Source organism: Dipodomys merriami, unplaced genomic scaffold (assembly GCF_024711535.1).
Source record: "Dipodomys merriami isolate MVZ:Mamm:240054 unplaced genomic scaffold, mDipMer1.0.p SCAF_16, whole genome shotgun sequence".
Taxonomy (NCBI): Eukaryota; Metazoa; Chordata; class Mammalia; order Rodentia; family Heteromyidae; genus Dipodomys; species Dipodomys merriami.
In genome coordinates this window covers 1,731,621-1,753,351 of record NW_027202937.1, presented here as the reverse complement: position 1 = coordinate 1,753,351, position 21,731 = coordinate 1,731,621, and the positions used below count along the sequence as shown (strand labels likewise).

Below are 21,731 nucleotides of genomic sequence, written 5' to 3'. Positions count from 1 at the left end.
AGGCTGAGGAGGTGGGGACTAGAACAGGGTGGCATGGATGAATGGATGAATGGATGGATGGGAGAAACATTAAGATTTGAAAAGCTCTCAATAGACAATCAAGTAAATGACTGGTCAAAAGATAAACTGTCCAGGGGATGAATGTCAGGTTTTACAAAATGGCAAGTTACTTCTGATGGAAACAAATATAACGAAAATGTATGCACTGTCTGCAGTGCCAGGGCTTATCAACAGCTGTGTAGTGTTATTTAAAAATCTAGACATGGTCATGTTACTAGATTCAGAGGGGAAATGGATCCCTCAACCTTGTGATACTCTTGTCTTTAATTTTAGAGAATGGATGCAGAGATAAAGAACCTGAAAACTCTAATTCAGAGGAAGCAAGCCCTCCAAAACAAAAAAGGGGATAACTAATAGTTTAGAACGAGACATGAGTTACTGGACACATGACTGCTGACCTCAGTTATTTAAGTGTGTGAGGCACTTTCAATCATGTAGGAGATGAGGGGCCTTATTAACATGAGCAAAATCCTATTTAATGTCAGCTATTTACACAGAGCTCATTTATACGTGTTACAATATCAACTGACCACCTATTCTGCGCCAGGCAGTCACTGTCCTAGATCTGGGGGCAAAGGTCATTGTACTTTGTGCAGCTGTCCCTAATGGGGGGATGGGGAGGACAGTCCCACAGGAAGGAGGTAGCAAGAGTAACTTCTGCAATGTGTGTCTTCAGGACTTTGCCTTAAACCCTAGTGGAATATACTTCTGCTCTGTTGGTCTGCTGATGAAAGATAAAAAGTACTGTCACTAAAAGGAGACACTCTGTCCCAAGAGAGCACAAGGTATGTCAAAAAGTGGGTGAATTCTTTCACTGAACATGGGAAAAAACAAACAAACTTTGGCCATCTTCAACTTTTGACTTCAAGAGAACCAAATCAAAGATTCCAAGAGCTTTAGATGCCACAGAGCGAATCAGCCCAAATATTGGTAAGTACAACACAGGACTGGGAAGTGTGGTGTCTATAAGCATTTGAACAAAAGAACCTACGAACTACTACCATCATCTTTTCATCAAGGGAGTTATTTGGGGCAGGGAAGATTACAAAGAAAGAATGGCATCTGATCATCAGAATAAAAGTTTCTTTGGGCTAAGTAAGCTTGTGATCTGTGAACATTGCATAGCTTTGGTCTTACTTTGGAATCTTTGCAATAGACCATCAAAACAGTTCATCACCAACCTGAAACAATCCAGAGACAGGATTTAAACCAGAACCAGATGACTTCTAAGTTCTCCCCAATATTTTGTTTTTACTCTTTATGCAGTATTAATGTTTACTGCACAGTGGAAATGTGGATTTGTGGAGCTGGTGTTCATGTATTTAGAGCCAAGGGTCAAATTGGTTATGGAGAAACTATTTAACTTTTCTGAACCTCAGAATCCGTAGCTCCTGTGATCTGGAGATAATAAGTTTACTGCATCGTGGAGTTGTGAGAATATAGAGATAAAGCCAGGCACTGGTAGCTCAGGCCTTTAATCTTATTTACTGAGGAGGCTGATATCAAGGATCAAGGTTTGAAGCCAGCCTGGGTAGATAAATCCAAGGCACTCTTATCTCCAATTACCATTAAAAGGCTAGAGGTGGAGGTATGGCTCAAGTGGTAGAATGCCAGACATGAGTGACAGTTTAAGACCTTGAGTTCAAACCCTCAGTAGTGGCACAAAAAGAAAAAACATGGCTATAAAGCAATGGAGGTATGCTGTATGGTAAATGATATACAATGTTTCCCACGAAGGAAATACCAACTCATTTCATCATCTTTCTGCTTGTGTGCGTGCGTGCACACTCACTAGTTCTAGAACTTCAACTCTGGGCTTGGGCACTGTCACTGAGTTTTTCTGCTCACGGTTAGTGCTCTACCACTTGAGTCACAGGCCTATTTCTGGCTTTTCGATATTTCATTGAAGAGAAAAGTCTTTTGGCCTTTCCTACCCAAGCTGACTTTGAACTGTGATCCTCAGATCTCAGCCTCCTGAAGAGCTACTATGAAAGATGTGAGCACTGGTGCCCGGCATCTCGGTGAGTTATGAAGTTGTTTTCCTATTCTCAGAGGAAACAGTGACCCACCACTCAGGCCTGGCACACACACTCACCTGTTACTCCAGTAACAGCTCTGTGGTCAGGGCCCTCACCATCGTCTTGGAGCTGGTTCTGTTCACATTGGCTCTGTGTGCTGTGCCAGCCGGGAACCCGGGCCTATTTCTTCCCGTCAGAATTTGCTTTCACAGCTCTGAGCATTACACAGTTCACCTTCGCTCAATTTTCATCATAACCTCCTTTCAACACTTTATCACTTAAACGGAGCAAATTCTGCACCTTTATCCAAGTAGCACGAATGTCCTTCTCCCTTAATTAGATTCAAGTAATGTCTTGGCTACCTGATGGAATTCTGGACCTATTCCATGTGTTTGCTTGTCTGCACTTTTAATATAATTCTAGAATCATATTTTTTTATGGACAAGAGAAGGTTGAAATTAAGGTCAGTGGAAGCCTAGAAGCGTACGGATTGGAACATTTCCTTCCAGTGAATATTCCATCAAGTCACTGCCTTTGTAGAATGATATGGAAACCTGGGAAGGCTCAGAGCCTACTACTGATTAGTGGTGAGTCACATAGTAGGACTACAAGCTGAGGGAGGAGGGTCAGAGGACCACCAAAGGCAGATGTACCATCTCCTGGGTGCTGTGCTAGCAGCTAGACAGGGCTGAGATATGGTTCAGCCCGTAGACATGGTGACTAGAATGAACACCTAAATGTGAATTCAAGGCTCTGTGCTCTTGCTCCATTTGCTTGCTTGTAGCTGCTGCTCAGCCTCTTGAGCCATTCCTCCAGCCTAGCTTTTTGCTAGTTAATTGTAAATGGAATCTCCAGCCTTTTCTTTCCTGGCTCACTTTGAATCATGAGCCTCTGATTACAGCCTCCTGAGTAAGTATGTTTCCAGGCATGAGCCACCACAGCCTGGCTAAAAAGTAATTCTTGATATCTCATTCTTATTATCCTAAAGGTAGACAGGCCTAAAATATCTTATAGTTATACGTTAAATTCCTAAATGCAGATTGGAATCAAAATTACTCTAGAAATTCCATTCAAAACCTCCAAACAGGTATGGCCTTCAAGGTAGTTCACAAGTAGCTTTCCATAGCGTACCTCAAAGGCATTGGTTTTCTATCTACCAGTTTTGAGATGTGATACAAAGTTGCTAAATGTTGCCCAACTGGAACAACACTAACTTGGTGGCCAAGTGAGGTCAGAGTCCAGGAAATCCAAAACACCTGACACCTGGCAGATGGCTGAACATGCCACTGGCTTGGCTTCCTCATGGATAGCTACAGAAAAAGGAGGTCCCCCAAATCATCTTGCGGTGCAGTCTCGCAGGGTTCAGACCAGGATAAGCACACTTTCACAACATTCTCAGCAACTCTTTCATCTGCAGAGAATACCTTGCCCTGAGCATATTGCAAAAAGTAAATGATAGCTGAATGCAAACATTTTGCAACAAGAGACAGCATACCAATAAATCATAGGGTGAAATGCACCGTGATGTTCTAACACACTTGGGGAAGTTGGAAAAACAAGATACCATTCTCTAATTCTCCCAGATAAATCCACAGCTCCAAATTTCATTAAATGGTGGCAGCTTCTTCTTGGTCTGTTGCTATTTCTTTCTTGGGCTGGGAACAGGCTTATCTCCCAAAGCCACCAGCCTGGGCTCGGCCCTCAGCAGGGTCCTCCTGACCCTGAGGACTCTGATGGGAGGCCCCGGACAGTTGTTGGAGTCCAGGGAAGAAAGCAGCAAGTATTTCTGTCAGGGTCTTTTTTCTCCCCACTAATGCTTACAATGAACTCTCAGAGAGATATTTGCTCTTAGCAAGTTCTTTGCTCCAACATCAGTCAGCTGTGAACATTCTGAAAGATATATTTTCTAATTATAGGGAGGCTACTTGCTTGAATGGCTCAGGTATATAAGGTATTCAGGAAGTTACAGCAGAAGCCATAGAAATGGCTATCATTTTCTGCAGTGCCCTCTCTGTCTTGTGAGACAATGACCTTAGCATACTGAATGGATTCTCTACAATAAACATTATGGCGTTTGAGCTGAACAATAGACACGCACTTAGGTACTTGGGGGAATCTGCCACAAATATCCTTAAACTAGGTCCTGCTCTGAAGTGGGCACTGGTAGTAATACACACCTGTAATCCCAGCTATCTGAGGAGCTGAGGACCCTGGTTCTAGACCAGCCTTGGCAGAAACAGTCCTGGAGACCATCCTCCTTGACTCCAGTGGGAGAGGCGGGGCACTCCTGGCCTCCCAAGTAACGCAGGAGGCTGAGAGTGGAGGATCCTAGTTCCAGGCCAGGCTGGGAAGGAAAAGCCTGCACATTCTACCTCCATAAAGAAAATCTGGCTGAGGCGGTGCTGGCCCGTGACTCCAGCGCCAGGCCAAGGCTTGGGTGTCTATGCAATGAGGGCCCGTGAAACGCAGGGCTGAGGGCCTAGCTCAGCCTTATGGTGCCAGCCTAGCAGGTGTGAGACTCCAAGTTCAAGATCCAGGGCTGCCAAAAGATTAATTAATTAAATAGCAGCAAAGACCTCTAAGGTTGATCTAAGATGTCATCATCCGAGCAGCAAAGACCTCTAAGGTTGATCTAAGACGTCATCATCCGAGCGGCAGGAACAGAGAGCTGGGACTTGGTCCCAGGCCTCTGGAAGGCACACAGCCAGAGACCCACATGGGGAGAGGAGGGTGCCAGGCTCTGAAGGAGACAAGGGGTCTCCACACAGCATGGTGGGGAGCGGGGGTTGCTGTCTTCCCAGTGTGTGGCTGTAGATGAACATCCGCACCGAGCTCAGCCGTCTAGAGGCATCAGCAAGACCTGCTGCTGTGATTTTTAAAACTCCACTATCCCACGCACGCAGCGCAGCTCCTGGACAAAGATCTTAGGTGACACAAAGACGTCTCAGGTAAGGAAGTCACAGGGAAATCGCGTCAGGAAATAAAAACAGGAGGATCACAATCCAGGCAAGCCTGAAAAAAAAGTGAGACCTTCTCTCAAAAAAAAAAAAAAGGCTGGAGCCATGGCTCAAGGGGTAAAATGTCAAACCCCAACACTGCGAAAAATAGATAGATAGATAATGTATATACTATATATTATAATAAGCATATGATAATGTTACACATTATTATAATATATACATAGATATTACATATGCATGTGTATATAGAGAAAGTGAGAGAGAAAGAGAGTGAGAGACAGAGAGAGAGAGAGAGAGAGAGAGAGAGAGAGAGAGAGAGAGAGAGCGCCCCAGGACAGCCCCCGCCGCTCCACTCCCAGGACTTTGCTCAGGTACTTGTCTAGAGTCTGCTCTGTGGGGCCACACAGCTGCCATGCGTGCTTGCTTCCCTCTGCCCGGTTCTGGGTGATGCTGACTGATGAGCAACTGTGAGCTACCCAAAGAACTGCATGAGGTGCCCTTGCTGCAGGAAGGCCCCCCCCCTTGTCCCTGCTAGCAGCAAAGCGTGAGCGATTAGAGGCCTTCCGTCATGCTGCTGTTTCCCAGCAATGCTGACAGACCGACGCCATCCACATGCTGAGTACAGAGACTAAGAGGAGGTGCGGGTCCCACCACCCAGCCAGGACAAGACAGCCAACCCATGGAGTTGGCGCCCAGCTCATCGACTTGGTACCTACCCAAACGAGTGATCCAATGGGGGATCTGAAAAGGATTAGCTGGGCTGGGAAGGTGGCTCAGTGGTAGAGTGCTTGCCTTGCATGCCTGAGGCCCTGGGTTCGATTCCTCAGCACCACATAAGCAGAAAAAGCCGGAAGTGGTGCTGTAGCTCAAGTGGTGTAGCGCTAGCCTTGAGCTGAAGAGCTGAGGGACAGCGCCCAGGCCCAGAGTTCAGGCCTACAACCCACACAAAAAAAGATTAGCTAAGAGATTTTGTACAGAAATAAAATGTTTCCTTTTATACTGGTATTGGGGGCTTGAACTCAGGGCCTAATGCTTTCACGTGGCTTTTTCACTCTACCACTTGAGCAATAGCTCTGCTTTTGACTTTTTGCTGGTTAATTTGGAGATGAGAGTCTTATGAGCTTTGCTGCCCAGGCTGGGCTTCAAACCATGATGCTCAGATCTCAGCTTCTGGAGTAGCTAGGACTACAGGTGTGAGCCTGGAGGGCCTGATCGCTAAATAAAACTTTCTTTGTTTTTTCTCCAAAGGTGATTGTTCAGCTGGGGGGGTGGAGGAGGAGGCCATCTTCCAAGGATGTCTGCTATACACCAGCACTTGGCTCTTGTCTTTCTAGGAGTCAAGGAAGAGTTAAGGCCAGTCATGAAATAAAAGCCTGGGTCCTGGGAGATATTCCAGTGTCAATAAATCTCACAGGGTCCTATCCAAATGCACCAACCAAATTAAGATCATTTGTTATTATGTAAGCATCTATTTAAATTACATTAATAAAATAGATTCCCCATGTATTGCTTTATGTGAAGGAGACATTTGTCTTCCTCTGGTGAGTCTTTAAGGTAGGATACATAAATTTTAATTATTTTGTGCAAAGAAATGGAATGGTTTAAAATGATTTCTGAAGGTTCTCATCCAAACCAGAGTCTTACTGATTCAATTTATTTTTCATAAAATGATATAAGCATGCATAAATGCAATAACTAAAAAAAACCACATTCAGTTCGTACAGAAGGATTATATAATGAAATCAGAAGTATTGTAACCCTGAGTTTGTTCTTACATTATTATTCACCCTTGAAAGGTTTATTAATTCTTTCAAGGTTTTTAAATACCATTTAATCAACTTGATTGGCAGTTAAACTCATGAATGCAATTGGTTTCTATGGTATCACATTTCTAATGCACAATATTGATGATTACAACCAGACTGTATCGTTCATTCCGCATTCTCATGACAGTGGAAGCTGAGAAAGGCGGACTGAGATTTGTGTCCATGAGCATACTTGATCCTTTCCCCAATACCACATCACCCATAACTCCCATAAGTGCATCATTCATTCATCCTTCCATGATTCAGGGAGTCTGTACAACACCAGGAACTCCAAGTTCATAAAACTTGGAGACTTGAGTTGATGTGAGCACTACCAGGCGATAGTTACTTTTAGTGTCAACTTGACTGAGTTAAGGAACAGCCAGAGATTCAGTAAGGTGTTATTTCTGGCCAGAGAAAGGGCTTCAGAAGAGAATGCCAGTTAAATTAATGGGCTGAATGAAGCAGCTTTTGCCTGACCCAATGTGGGAGGTGTCGTCCAATGGGCTGAGGGCCCAGATAGAACAAGAAGGTAGATGAAAGATGACTCACACTCCTTCTCTCCCTTCTTCCTCCCTTTCTTCACCCCTCTCCATCATTTCTAGAATGGCTACCCTTTCTTTTCCTGCTCTTATGACAGCAGAGTTTAAGTTTATCCTCTTGAATGCAAGACCTGAAGCCTGGGACAAGCAGTGTGTCAAATTCTTCAACCTTCAAACTCAGAGATCAACATCAGCTTCCCTGCTTCTGGTGCCTTCCAACCTTCCGACATAGACCTAGCCATGCTGGGACACCAGATTCCCGTGTTTGCAGAAGATAGTATGCCCTGCATTGTGGAACTTCTCAGTCTCTGTGTTTGCATTAATCAACTTTCTAATATATTTTCATCCCTCACTTTCTCCCTCCTTTTTGTCATCCATCCATCCATCCATCCATCCATCCATCCATCCATCCATCCATCCATCCATCCATCTTCTCCTGGTTTTCTCTCATTAGAGAGCCCTGAATAGTACATACCAACCACAGTCCTAATGTGGATTGGGATGTGCTAAAACAACTGGCTAGGAGCAGAGCACCAGGCATTTGACAAGGTATGTCTCCACCTTCTGGCCACAAGGCAAACAGGCATGCCTGAGAAACAGTTATGTAACTATTCCTGGATCTTCCCCCCTCCACTCCCCAGGTCTTACAAGGGGGTCTTCTGTCTGTTTCAGATATTTATAGACTGTCCACTCAGGATGAAGTTCCAGATAAGAGCAGCTTAGAGGAACTATGATTGTGTTACTGTGTGGAAAAGCTTATCGTAAAAGCAATTCTTCTTTGAGCAACGCAAAACGCCCATTCCTAATAATACATAATGTTATTTAAGATATATTCGATGTGGGCAAGGACAATACAATCTTAAGCTACTTATAAATGTGTATTTCATAGAGAGAACATAAAAGTTCTTTTTATGTCTGTGCTTTTTGATGACTGCCACAATCAATGGGCAGGTCCAGCAGAGAAAATACACACTTTGGAGAGAGCAGGCCTGAATCTGTCCACCAGCAACTCATTCATTTCTCAATCCTGTGACCTTGAACCCTTACCCTAACCCTCATCTACCCAAATATCCACCTGTAAGAGAAGAGCTTATGAGATCTTCCTTATTTTTAAAATTACATTGATTCTACTATTAGATGAATGGAAAAGCAAAAACATACAGTGGAATATTTTTCAGCCTTTGTTAGAAAAGGAAGTCCGACAGCTGCTATGCCACAGAAGAGCTTGAAGCCTTTACATTGAGGGACAAACACTCAATGATGCCACTTATCTGAGGTGTATAGAGGAGTCAAATTGAGACAGACAGAAAATATGGTGGAGTCTGCCTGGGGCTGGGTGGCTGAGGGAGGCAGAGGTCAGACACTTTCCGATTAGGTCAATGAAATCGTTCTAGACACAGGTGGTGGTGAGCCTGCACACCAGTGCATCTATACTCAATGCCCTAACCTGTACACTTCAAAATGGTTGCAGATGGCAAGCATAAGTGGTGCGTATTTTATTATAATAATTAACAAGTTCATAGCTAGATACCAGCCTATGGAGCTGTCAGATGAACAGAAGCTTCTCCAAGCTGAAAGTCATTGTCTTGTTCCTGATCGCTGAACACCAGGGATGGAGTTCTGAGTGCTGGGTTAGTGGCGAAGGTGCCACTCGATTTTATTTTCCTCTGAGCCTTGAGCTCTTGTTCAGCTTTGTCCTTCATGGTTGGTGCTCTGCCACTTGAGCCACGTCTCCAGGTATGGCTTTGTGCTGATTCATTTGAGATAAGAGTCTCTCAGAAGGGTCTACCTGAGCTAGCTTCAAATCAAAATGTTCACATCTCAGCTTTCCTGAGTAAGTAGGAAAGCCAACAGCCCCTGGTGTTCAATAAGATATCTTTAAAACTTTAACTGAGTAGCATGAATTACAAGATCAGAGACAAATAACTTGAATGTTTTACATGAGCTCTCTTCACTGAGCTTTCTAGCACTTCTCTGCGTCACTAATTTTTCCAGGCCCGTTACTCAGCCCCCTGAGCCACGAGGATTACAGGCACCCGGCAAAAATAAATTTCTTTTATTTAATCTCATGTTGGTGTCTATTTCTATTTTTATAACATAATGACATTTCAAGATTTTTTTTTCTAAGCACAGCATTTATTCTCCATGTAGAGGCTTGCTGGTGACACGTGGCAAACAGCAGGGGGCAGTCAAGAACCTTGGAAGATACCCTGGCTCCTTTAAGCCTTTTTGACTGAGAAAGAACTTAAACTGTTACTGTGCAGTCCAGAACATTTCTACATAGCTTGCTGGCTCATCATATTCTTCCTGCCAGCAAACTGCCTTTTAAAATGCATGGGAGATTATTTTCTATGCATTCACACAAACCTAATAACATAATTTTATAAAAATTGTTTCATGACAGAGGAGAGCAGCATTATGGATTTTTCTCTCTCTCTTTTATTTTTTCCTGTGCTGGTTCTAGGGCTTAAACTCAGGGCTTGGATGCTATCCCTAAGTCTTTTTGCTTGTCAAGGTTACTTCTGTACCACTTGATCCACAGCTCTACTTCCAGGGTTTTTGGGGTTTTTTTTTTATGGTTAATTGAAGATAAAAGTCTCACAGACTTTTCTGCCCAGGTTGGCTTTGAACATGATCCTGAAATCTCTGCCTCCTGAGCAGCTAGGATTACAGGTGTGAGACACTGACGCTCAGCTCAGCATTATGCTTTTATTGTATTACCTGGGTTAGAATTTTCAGAATTTTACAGGTCAAGTTAAAATTATCCTACTTCATTAATGTTGTAAGTGATTTTTTTTAAAAAAAAAAAGATTCTTCCTTCTCCAACTAATTTTTCTTAAGAATTCTTGAGTTAAGACAGACAGATAAACAGAGGAGAGATTAAAAGTCACCAAACCTGTACACTTCAGAAAATTCTTGATAGACTGGAACACATAAATACATTAGTTTAATTATAACATAGCATCACGAGGGACTCGAGCCTGATTTGGGGAATAACACAGGTCTGCCTTCTGTTGCATGATGGATTGTGACTGCTTGCAGGAGGTTCTGTGCGTGCACAGCATCTAATGCGCTGTCTTCACCGAGCACCGGAGGCTCCAGCCCTATCCAGCCACAGGGGCTGTCAGCGTGAGAGCCAACGGTATTGGAGGACCAAGAGTCGAGAGTGGGATTGGCACAGGAAAGGCAAGGGAAACGGCCCTGTCCCCTTCGTTAGCTCCATCTTTAGTTATTCCTTGGATATGAGTCTTTTTTTTTTTTTTTTGGCCTAGGACCAACCTTGGACTCTTTAGATCCCTGCTTTCTGAATCACTGGAATTATAGTCTTATGTCACCCTCCCTGGTCCATGGATACAAGTTTTCAAAGGCAAGTGTTTCTAAAGAAGTGAGCACTAAGGGCAGGCTCTTGAAGACTCCTTAGGGAACATCTTGTGAAAGGTGAAGAAAATCTTGTGAAAGGAAAAGAGAATGTATTGCACACATGCACACACATAAAACACACACACACACACACATGCACATGTGCACACACATGCATGCACACACACATACACACACAGGTACTTTTTTTTTTTTACCAACGCCAAAGAACCTATCTCATCAAAGATCTTAAAAATGCTTCTGACACCCAAATGAATGGAGCTAAAGAGGGAACCCATTCACAGCCAAACTTAGCTAAGAAAATGCTTCAGGTTTATTCCACTAAGAACAAAGCTAAGAGCAATGAGTCAAGGCAGTCAATGCCAGGAAAGGCCAAGGATCTGTTCTTGCCCTTCCTATGCTGTACAAAGGCTGCGTGGTGCCAAGTTCAGGCTGAGTGCATATCTCAAGGCAGAGACGTTGAAAACGTTAAAAGGCTTAAGGAGCTAATTTTAAAACATGATGAATAACAAGAACAGTTAGCACCGGCGTCAAGAGGGTAAATGGAGATGTCAAGGGCATCTTTGTCAGCCAGTGATGCCGGTGTCAAGCAAACAGCTCCCGGGGAAGTGCGTAGGAATTCAGAGCGACACGGTTACCTCCAGCTGTCCAGCCACTGAGGCTGCTGAGACCATAGACTTGCAGTTGTCTTCCCACGCTCCGGCAGATGTTCCAGGGGATGATGCCAGCCCTGCCGAAGGAGCGACTCTAATCATGACTGCGATGCCATCTGGATTCCTCATGTCCTAAGATTTCTGAATAGCGTAAGTGAATTCCCAGAATCTGAACAGGAAAATATTTACTTATTTATTTATTGCCAGTCCTGGGGCTTGACCTCTACCATTTGACCCATAGCCCCATTTTTGGCTTTTTCTGAAGAGTTTATTGGAGATGAGACTTTCCTGCCCGGGCTGGCTTTGAACCATGATCCTCAGAGCTCAGCCTCCTGAGTAGCTAGGATTGCAAGTGTGAGCCACCAGTGCCTGGCAGGAAAACACTTTTTAAATGACTTATTGGGGCCTCCTTCATTTCCCAATGACAAGACTGGAGTCCAAAGATTGTCAAGCAGCTTTGTCTAAGGTCATTATGGCTGCTTGCCAGTTGACCAGTCTGACACTAAAGCTGTGGTCTCCTGACTGTGAGATCTGTCTCTGAGCAGGAAACTTTTCAATGAAGTGGGTTAGCGAGGGAAGGAAGAGGCAGGAAGGAAAGGAAGAGAGATGAGGCCAGACTCCTCAGAAACAAGCTGAGAGCCACAGCTATCAGCCCCACCCTCTCTCCCTTCCTTGGTGCCAGGAGACATGGGCTGCTGGGGGCGGCCGGCCTCCTCTCTGCTGGGGGCGGCCAGCTCCTCTCTCTGGAGCCCATGCACAAGGTTTCTCTTCCTTACACACTTTTAAATCCATGTGTACCTGTTCTTTCATGTTTTTTAAATTTTTACCATGATGGAATTACTCCAGTTAAAATCCTATTAGCTACACTTGTTTTTTTGCCACTCTTCGATTGCTTTCTGACAACGATTCTGCAGTCACCGAAGCTTGAATTGATTAGTAGCATACACTATGTTGAGTGTCAGGAATACTAGGGCCTTTTCTGAGTGGCTTGTATGCCTGAGCTCACCATTTCACATAACCCAACAAGCTGGAACCCGTTCTCTCTTCTTTATTTTACAGAAGAGGAAGCAAAGCACAGAAGTCAGAGCACTCACCCAAGTGCACATCCCCGTCTGCTTCTACTCCACATTGCCAGCCCAAGAGCCCTGCCTCTCTCTGCCGAAACCTGAGGTCGTCCTTTAACTCACAAGCAGTTTTTATGATCTCCTGATAATCACCAATTTAAAAAACAAAAGCAGGGGAAAAAAAAAAACAAAAGCAGGGCTGGGAAGGTGGCTCAGTGGTAGAGTGCTTGCCTTGCATGCATGAGGCTCTGGGTTCCATTCCTCAGCACCAAATAAGCAGAAAAAGCCAGAAGTGATGCTGTGGTTCAAGTGGTAGAGTGCTCACCTTGAGCAGAAGAGCTGAGGGACAGTGCCCAAGCCCAGAGTTCAGGCCCCACAACCAACAACAACAACAAAAACATTGTTCACACTTGCACAGACCTAGAAGCGCAAGGTATTATCTTAAGGACTATTCTTATAACATCTGTTTATTTCATTTCATAAACAATCCTGCAAGTGACTCAAAACTACTATTTCTCCACTCATTTTGCTTGAACAATCCACTAATGGCTAGCCAGCAAGCATATAGAAGGACCAGAACTCAAACCACGCTACACTTCTTTATTTTTGTCAGTGGTGGGGCTTGAACTAGGGTCTGGGAGCTGTCTCTGAGCTTTTTCACTCAAGGCTACCACTTGGAGCCACAGTGGCACTTCTGGTTTTGTGGTGGTTAACTGTAGATAAGAGCCTCACGGACTTTCCTTCCCCGGGCTGGCTTCATACCATGATCCTCAGATCAGCTTTCTGAGTGCTGGGATTACAGGAGTGAGCTACCAGCGCCCAGTATCTGTGTTCCTTTCTTAATCAACATAAGGTTCTACCTCTCCAGCAAAGGGCACAAAACAGCCAGAAAGTGACAGGTTTAGAAATCCACTCTCCAGGGCCTCTTCTCTGACCCCGGTGACAGGCAATCTTACCCACTACCTTTGCTTGGAGTTCATTGTTTCCTTCCTGATTCATGGACCTCATATGTGTCCTATCTTCCATGTAGCCCAACTTGTCTGACCATAGCCAGGAGCTATGATCATAGAGTTGCTCAGGTAGACAGCCGGTCAGGACCACCAGGCCAGCAGCCACTACAGACTCCTGCTGCTGCCAAGTCCAGCTGTGTGAGATGGGGAAAATGACTCCACTTCTCTGAACAGAACAGAGGTAACAAGAGGGCCTCATCCTCACACAGCTGTGGGAAGATGGGGGATAACTTATACCACTGGCCTCATGCATACATCATCAACGGTGGGTGTTACTTCAATGCCTTCCATCTAAGTCAGTGTATTCAGTAAACACGTCCCGGTCTTGAGCAGACCTCTGCTGTGACAACGGGGAACACGGGGTGAAGAGATCTGCCCCAAAGCCTCATCTCATGGAGCTTCTGCGCTAGCCAGGGATACCAACTTCCAAGTCCACACACAGTTAGGAGGCATCTAAGAAAATGACAGCTCTAAGCCTTCTCAGTGACTCTGAATCGACCATAGGCTCACATCAGAAGCATGGGCCTCTGTCAGAAGCCAGCTGTTGATTTCTGGTCAAGGACTCATTATGCTCTTAAAAACCATGGAAGATACTATCTAGGCACTGGTGGCTCACACCTGTAATCCTACTGAATCAGGATGCTGAGATTGCGGTTCGAAGCTAACCTGGGTTAAGAAAGTCTGTGAGACTCTTATCTCCAATAAACTACTCAGAAAAAGATGGAAGCTGTGCTGTGACTCAAAAGGCAGAGTGCTAGCTTTGAGCACAAAGAGGCTTGGGACAGCACCCAGGCCCTGAGTTGAAGTCCCAGGATTAGCAAACAAACAAACAAAAAGTTACCAAAGACACTGAAAGAGATTTTTGGTTTTTGTTTTTGTTTTAGTAGGAATTACACCAATATATATTTACCATAGTGAAAATTTTTTAAAAAATGAAGACACAAAATGCATCAAAGTATATGTCATTAGTCCTCAGAGCAAAGGCGTTGGTACACAAATGTCTCCTAGAAAACTCCCCTCCCCTAGGATTACAGGAGAATGTACAGGAACATAGCAAATGTCTAGTAGAGTGGCAGGCTTTACAAATGCCTGGCGAAGGCCTGGCAACTCCTGGGGCTGTTGGGTGAAATGTCAAGGTGGCTCACACCTGTAATCCTACTACTCAGGAGGCTGAGATCTGAGGATTGTGGTTCAAAGCCACTCAGGCAGAAAAGTCTCTGTGTGAGGCTCTTCTCTCCAATTAACCACTCAAAAACTGGAAGTGGAGCTGTGGCTCAAATGGAAGAGTGATAGCCTTGCTCAGAGATAGTACCCAGGCCCTGAGTTCAAGCCTCATAACCAACATAAAACAACCAACAAAAAAAATGTATTTATTTTTTAGTTCTGCTGATGTTTTCGTGCTTATTTGCTGCAATCAGAAGCTGAGCCAAGTTAAATCATGGTTGGAAATTACATCAAATATGAATGATTTAGTTCCTTAATGGTCACTTATGTGTCTGTCAGCCTTCAAAAAACAAACAAGCATATATTTGAACTTAAATTCTCCAACTCCTAGGACACAGATGTCCTTAGGAGATGAACCATCTCTCTTTGCGTGTGTTACACATCAATCACAGACACCCTTAGCTTTCGCCCTCAGAGGCAGAAGTAAAGGTAGAAACTCACTACTTCTTCCCACAGGAGGGCTCCATTCTCATCCCAGGAGAATCTTATTAGTTAGTGCGCTTTAATCTGTGTTCCAGATAAAGTGATTTCACAGGTGCATCTCACTATGCTTGCAGGATGCCCCCTAAGTTTCATTTTGGGTCCTTGGAATAGAATCACTTCTAAAGGCAACCCATTGTTCTCTGCAACTGCAATTGTTTTCATCATCATGCATTTCTTTTTCCTGAAGGTAAGCCATTTTGCTACCATTTGTCATGAATCTGTGTGTGTGTGTGTGTGTGTGTGTGTGTGTATGTGTGTGTGTGTGTGTTGGGGGAGAGGAAAAGGGAGATGGAGGGACGGCTGACCACTGTCTTCCAAGGCCAGAGCTAAATAATCAGATGATTATGCGAAAACAGAAAGGAAAATGAAGGAGCCTTAAAGCTGGGGATGATAACCAGAAATTTCTCCCAGCACACAGGAAAGGAAGAGAAAAATAAATAAAGCTGTGGGGAGCAGGAGGAGGCATCTGTCATTGACCACAGCAGGTGGTCTATGTGCTATGTGGTTTGTACAAATAATCTCCATCCTCAGCCTCAGGGATTCCCAAAGGGAGAAGCAAACACTGAAGGTCAGAGAGCTTGCTCAAGGTCATAGTACCTGGGAGAGACGGGATTGTAACTCTGGCAGATGTGCAACCAGGAGAGCATCGGGTTTGAGTCAGGAAACCTGGGTGTGTCCTTTGGCAAACTCTTTTTAGTTACATGACCTTGAAGGACTAAGTCCACTTCTCTAAATAGAACAGTGGCAGTGACAGTCCCTCCTGTTGCAGGATGGTTGAGAGCAAGGCTGAGGAATCCTCTTCGTAGGACAAAACAGTGAGACTATCTCAGCAAAAAATGTTGAGCATGGTGGCAAGTGCCTGTCACCCCAGCTACGTATGGGACACAGAGAGGAGGACTGGATTGAAGTCCAGGCTTGGTTACACAAGAGCAGTGAGACCCTATTGGATAATAATTCAATCAAAAGGAATGGGGGCATGGCTCACATGGTAGGAGCACCTGCCTGGAGGCACATGGCCCTGAGTATTATCCAAAAAAATTACTTAAAGATTTGCCAAAACTTTTAAAGAGAAATAAATAATAACAATTTTAAAAATCCTTACCACAGCCTGGCATCAGTGGCTCACACCTGTCATCCTAGCTCCTGAGAAAACTGAGATCTGAGGGTCACAGTTCGAAGCCAGCCAAGGCAGGAAAGTCTTGTGAGACTCTTATCTCCAATGAACCACCAGAAAACCAGAAGTGGAGCTGTGGCTCAAGTGGTAGAGCGCTAGAGAGCCTAGGCCCAGAGTTCAAGCCCCAAGGCCAGCAAAAGTAAAATACAATTAAAAAAATAAAGCCCATATTACCACCTAATTCTCTATCCACTCATTATTCTATAAGAATTGCATCCGCTCTTCTCAGTAGTCCAGCTCTGGCTCTACACATGAGTGCTACAGTCCAGGTGTGTAGTAAGAGGGAGATAAGAAGAATAGTTAGATGGACATGTACTCGTATTTATAGTTTAATCAAGTCATCCTATTCCTCCTAGTTTGTTTTCAAAATCATGGGGGTTGGATTATGCCCCTATGGCCTAATTGGTGAGATTTCACTTGTATTTACTCTTACTGAGGGAAAAAAGTGCATTCTTCAAAGGGATTTGTAACCAGAAATTTCCAGCGCATTCGTACCAAGCATATAAAATATGAAATGTAAGAGTACCAAGGGAGGCTAGTAACTGGAGAGTCTAAGTGTTATTAAAAATTGAGAAAGGAATAAAAAGGGGGAAAAAGTAATCCACATTTTGCATGGAGGAGCCCAGATGTCATCCACCAGTTTGCATAGCGGAGCTCAGATAACATCAATCTGCAGTACTTTCCTCCCACTGACCCATGAGAAGGTTGGTGGTGATCTGATTCTCGCCCCTGGCATCATCATAGTATGGCATGACAAAGGGTGGCCCTTCCTGTACCATATCACCCAGTTATCAAAGTGCTGAGCCTAACCAGATGGGTGCTTTCTCCAGTGGTTATTTTGTGAACAAACCCTCTCTGGATAAAACGTGACTTAGCCCAAATGTCCTACCTGTGGGGGAGTAATGGCAGCAGGTGGTGGGAGAAAAGAGCTGTGAGTGAAGTCAGCTCCAGAACAGGCCTCCTGTGGTCCTGGAGAGCCACCAGGCTGGGGTTGGGCTGTGATACACACAGCGGCCTTATGGGAAACTCAGGACACTAATCAGAGGTCTCTCAAAGCAGCTTACAAAGAGAGGATTTGAGGATTATAGCCTCGTCATTGGAAATGGAGGAAAGAGCTCAGAAGGAAATATAAAGAACTCGCTTGAAAATTAATTATTTTTACGCTGCTTCTAGAGACTCACCCTGAAATTCTTATGTAGCAGGATGAGGACTTAGCATAAGCATTGAAAAATGCCTTCTAAGTTGTGGTTCAGAGCTATCAAGGAGGCCAGTGATTCTTAACCGGGGTTAATTTGTCTCCCAAGAGTCCATCTTTACTGGACATCGTGGGCTATCAGTTTTAGAAACAGGGTTGCCCACTGACATCTAGTAGCTAGAAGGCAAGAATAGCACTGAACCTCCTAGATTATACAAGGAAGCCCCATGGGAGTTATCCATCTAAAATGTCAATAATCCAAAGAGGAGAAAGTCTGAACCAACTCACACTGAGAGAGGCTCTACTCCTGTCTTATTTCTATTCCTGGCAACAAAGTCTCTGACAATTAGCTACATTGTTGCGATGCATTATTTATTAATGATGACATTTCTATACAGATCAGAATAGAAATCCTTACCCTTCCTGCCAAGAAGTAATTAGTATCACACAAATGCTGACCTCTTTAAGTGAGATTTTAAAAGGCTAACATGTATGATATTAGCCATACTTCTGCCTATGCCAATTATATAGGAATTGCTTAAGAGTTATTTCTTAAAATCACTTCCTTAGTCATATGAAACAGTAAGGGTTTTAATGTCATTCCTACATAGTCAAATCCTCTTTACAATAATGTTTCTCTTCTACAGAAATTCACATTCAGCTACTCCATGCTACATCCCACAATATAAAAAAAAAAATCTTCTTGGAATAAGCAAAGAATCTTCCATATAAAACCCTAAAGTATTTGAAGAATATAAAAACAAAACTATCTTCACATTTTAAAGGGCTCAATTCTCATTTACCTTCTCTTTCTAATGTAAATGCCAATCTCTTCTAAAGTAATTGGACTTACTTAAATTGCCAATCAAAATCACCAGAACCTAAAAATCACCGCTAACAAGAATGAAAACCAGCAGAGAAAAGTATCTTGTATTCAGTGGACTTTTTGTTTCTCAAAATTAAAATATGAAATGATTTTAATTACTCCTAAAGAAGGCTTGGTCAGCCAATTCAACTTTCTCCTGGGAACTGATAAAAAGACAAACAATATGGAAAGCAAAACAGAAAGGCCAAGACTGGCTTTTCTTTTTGAAAATTTCTAAGAAATTCATTCCAACTCTACCGGAAGTCTAATACACATCAGGTTTCAAATAAAAATAAAAGTGGAATTGCCAAGTGACTCCATCCAGTCTTCTTTTAGCTATTCATGTGGTATATGGCAAAGCAAAGCTTTCTGCAGAGGCAGAGATGAAAGGGATGAAAGATGGACAACTTGTCTTTTTTTATTTAGTCTTGGAGCTTGAACTCAGGGCCTGGGCACCGTCCCTGAGCTCGTTAGCTCAAGGACAGCACTCTACCACTTTGAGCCACAGCACCATTTCCAGTTTTCTGATGGTTTATTAGAGATAAGAGTCTCATGGACTTTCCTGGCCCAGCTGGCTTCAAACCATGATCCTCAGCTCTCAGCCTCCTGAGTAGCTAGGGTTCCAGGCGTGAGCCACCAGCACCCAGCTTACACAGAAAACTTTTTTAATGCAGGAAGTTAATGAGCAATCATTCCAGACATGATCTGTGAGAAACTGTAAATTGGCTTTGAATAGTGATGGGAACCTCGGACTCTGCCTTGACCTAGAATGTTCCATTTCTGGGCTTGTTTGATCCTTTCCATCACCCTGCCATCAAGTTCCAATACGGCTTACAATCTATCTATATGCTTATTTTGTTCAACGGGCCACAACAGCATTTTGTTCTGGCTGTTTGTTGTTGAAGTGGCATGTGTTCCTGGGGCCTCACCCTCAATCCTGGGGCCTAAGGTGAGGCACTCAGTCGCTGAATTCCTAAGACACACAGCTTGCAAATGCGTCTTGATAAGGTTACACCTTGAGCAAACGCACGAGGTTCCCACAGACCAAATGGGCAGCAAATACAGCCAAGAAGAACCCTTTAGGAGGGAAGGAATATTTTTTTTTTGCTTCCTTGTTTGTAGAGATGCTCTTGTCGTTTTCAGCAATCAGGACATTTAACCAAGGACTGACCGACTTTACATGGCTGCTCCCCACAAAGCCATGGGGTCTGGCGAACTCCGGCAAGCCTAAAAAGGCAGAATGTTTGGAGGTGAAATTCTATGAAGTGCGCCGAGCCCTGGAACGTGAGATGCCATTCCATTACCGCTGCGTGGTGACAGGCTCCTCACCGAGGTGACTTTCTGTGGAGTCCAGACACAGGCACTATTCTTAGAACCAAAAAAAAAAAAAAAGAAAAAAAAAGAAAAAAACCATGGAGCTGCCTAAAAATAATGATGACTCAACACCTAGAGGCTTCCATGATGTCATATTGTCAAAGAACACCCTCTCTCCTCACAGGTCACAGTGTTTTAAAATAAGCCAAGCTCACGGCTCACCTTCTTTCTGAAGAGGAGAGCAAAAATCTCACCTGCCAGAGGAGAAAACTAGGACACGGGGGTTGCATATAAAAATCTACCACCCGTGCACTGCCCATCCCTGTAGCTTGGTTGATTCGTTCAAGAAGAAGAAGAAGACCTGGTCGAAGTCAGGAGACACCTGCACTCATCAAGTCCCCAAACAGGACTCCAGTGTTGGCTGCTCAAGAGGAAAGCCTAAAGAATCCTGCCCTCCAGTCACCGGAGCCGGCACATTTCCTGCCACACATGGAGTCCATTCAGAGACTGCAAGATGGGAGTTACTCTTGTTTAAAATACAACCCAGTGCACCCACCACTGCAGCCAGTGAAAAACGCAGCAGGCCTGGCTCCATACTGCACCACAGCTCAAGCCAAAGAGGGCCACAAAGAGAACCAGCCAGGATACGGTCGTGGCCACCGGCATCTTGTCAAGCAAGTTCATTCTGCCTGAGCCACAAAACCACGGAGCTGGCCAAAGTCACGACGGACAAGAGGGCTGTCAAATTCAGGGAGAGATGGCTTAGCATGTGCATTCATGTCAAGGAGAAACAAGAGGAGAGGAGGGACTTCCTGGCCGCCATGAGGAAAGAGCCTCTCTTCTCTCTCCTTAGGGGCCAACTCCCTGAGCCTTCCTAATACACTCCCTCCTCTGCTCTCTCCCACTTCACATGTGTCAGACCCCAGTCAGCAACACGGTTCAGAAGTCATTGAATCTCCTTGTCTTCCCAGTGCCCAAAGCAATCTTCTGGACATGGTAGATTTTCAATGATTAAGAAAACAACTGATGGCTGGACTGGTGGGTTGGTGATTGAACGATTGGTTGCTGCAGTGTTCTTTCCCTTTGCTAGTGCATTTACAAGTCACTGGCCTCCCCTGGGTTCCTACATTGTTTATTTCTGGATAGCTTAGTACATGTTTTAGAATATAACATCTCCTTGGGATATTTTGATGCAAAAGAAGACTCAATTAGCAACTAGCCTCAAGTGCCAAGACTCTAGATCATTACAGGAGATGTCTGGCGACAGAATGTTCCCCAGATCACACAGCCTACTCTATTTGTTCTTCAGCATTGCCCCATCCAGCCAGAAACAAAGAAGCGGGTGTAAGAATCAAGCCTGCCTGTCCAGGGCAGAATATAACTCTGCCGCTGATGGGATGCTGTGGGACCAGCTCTCTTAAAGAGGTGCGCTTGTGCAGCAATGCTTTGATTGTGCATTTTGGGAATTCCCAAGTCAGTTCCCAAACTGCAAAAGAAAAGTCATTCCTATCATTTTGAAGCTATTTCTTATTATAGTGCCTACACACAGGTTACCTACCCCAAGGCATCAAATGGTAATGGTAACTCTTAACTCATCTGTGTGTCTTCATATATTTGAATCCAGGGCTTTGCAACACTCAAGATCCTGCAAAGAAAGCGCTCTTTGTCATGCCAGCCCTCGGGATGCCAGGAGTGCCTTGGTTGGGACCACTGTTACTGAAACCTGGGAAAGTTGGAGATGCTGGTCACGAAAGACGCCCCCTACTGATGCTGAGACTCCTCGTGTTAAGAGCAAGCCGAGCAACAGGCAGGCCCTGAGTCCCTTCTCGTCTCCTTCTCTTGTCTCCTTCTCACCCCAATGCCCTGCTCCCACATCCACACCAAGGCTGACTGGGAAAATCAGACCGAATGATGCTGGTTATCAGTGCCAACTTGCAGACCCTTGAAGGCTTATTTCTTCAAATATTCAAAAGTGGCTGGTGT

The 21,731-nt window shown here is 44.3% G+C and overlaps 1 protein-coding gene and 1 long non-coding RNA gene across 3 annotated transcripts in view; one reads left to right on the top strand and one right to left on the bottom strand.

Annotated features, from left to right (window-relative positions):
- Positions 1-21,731, bottom strand: part of Rcan2 (regulator of calcineurin 2) — a 158,067-nt gene that overhangs the window by 99,754 nt on the left and 36,582 nt on the right. The window lies entirely within an intron of this gene.
- Positions 703-7,799, top strand: LOC138827731 (uncharacterized). Its single transcript, XR_011372166.1, has 3 exons — positions 703-990; positions 2,024-2,081; positions 7,449-7,799. It is a non-coding gene; the product is annotated as an uncharacterized lncRNA (long non-coding RNA).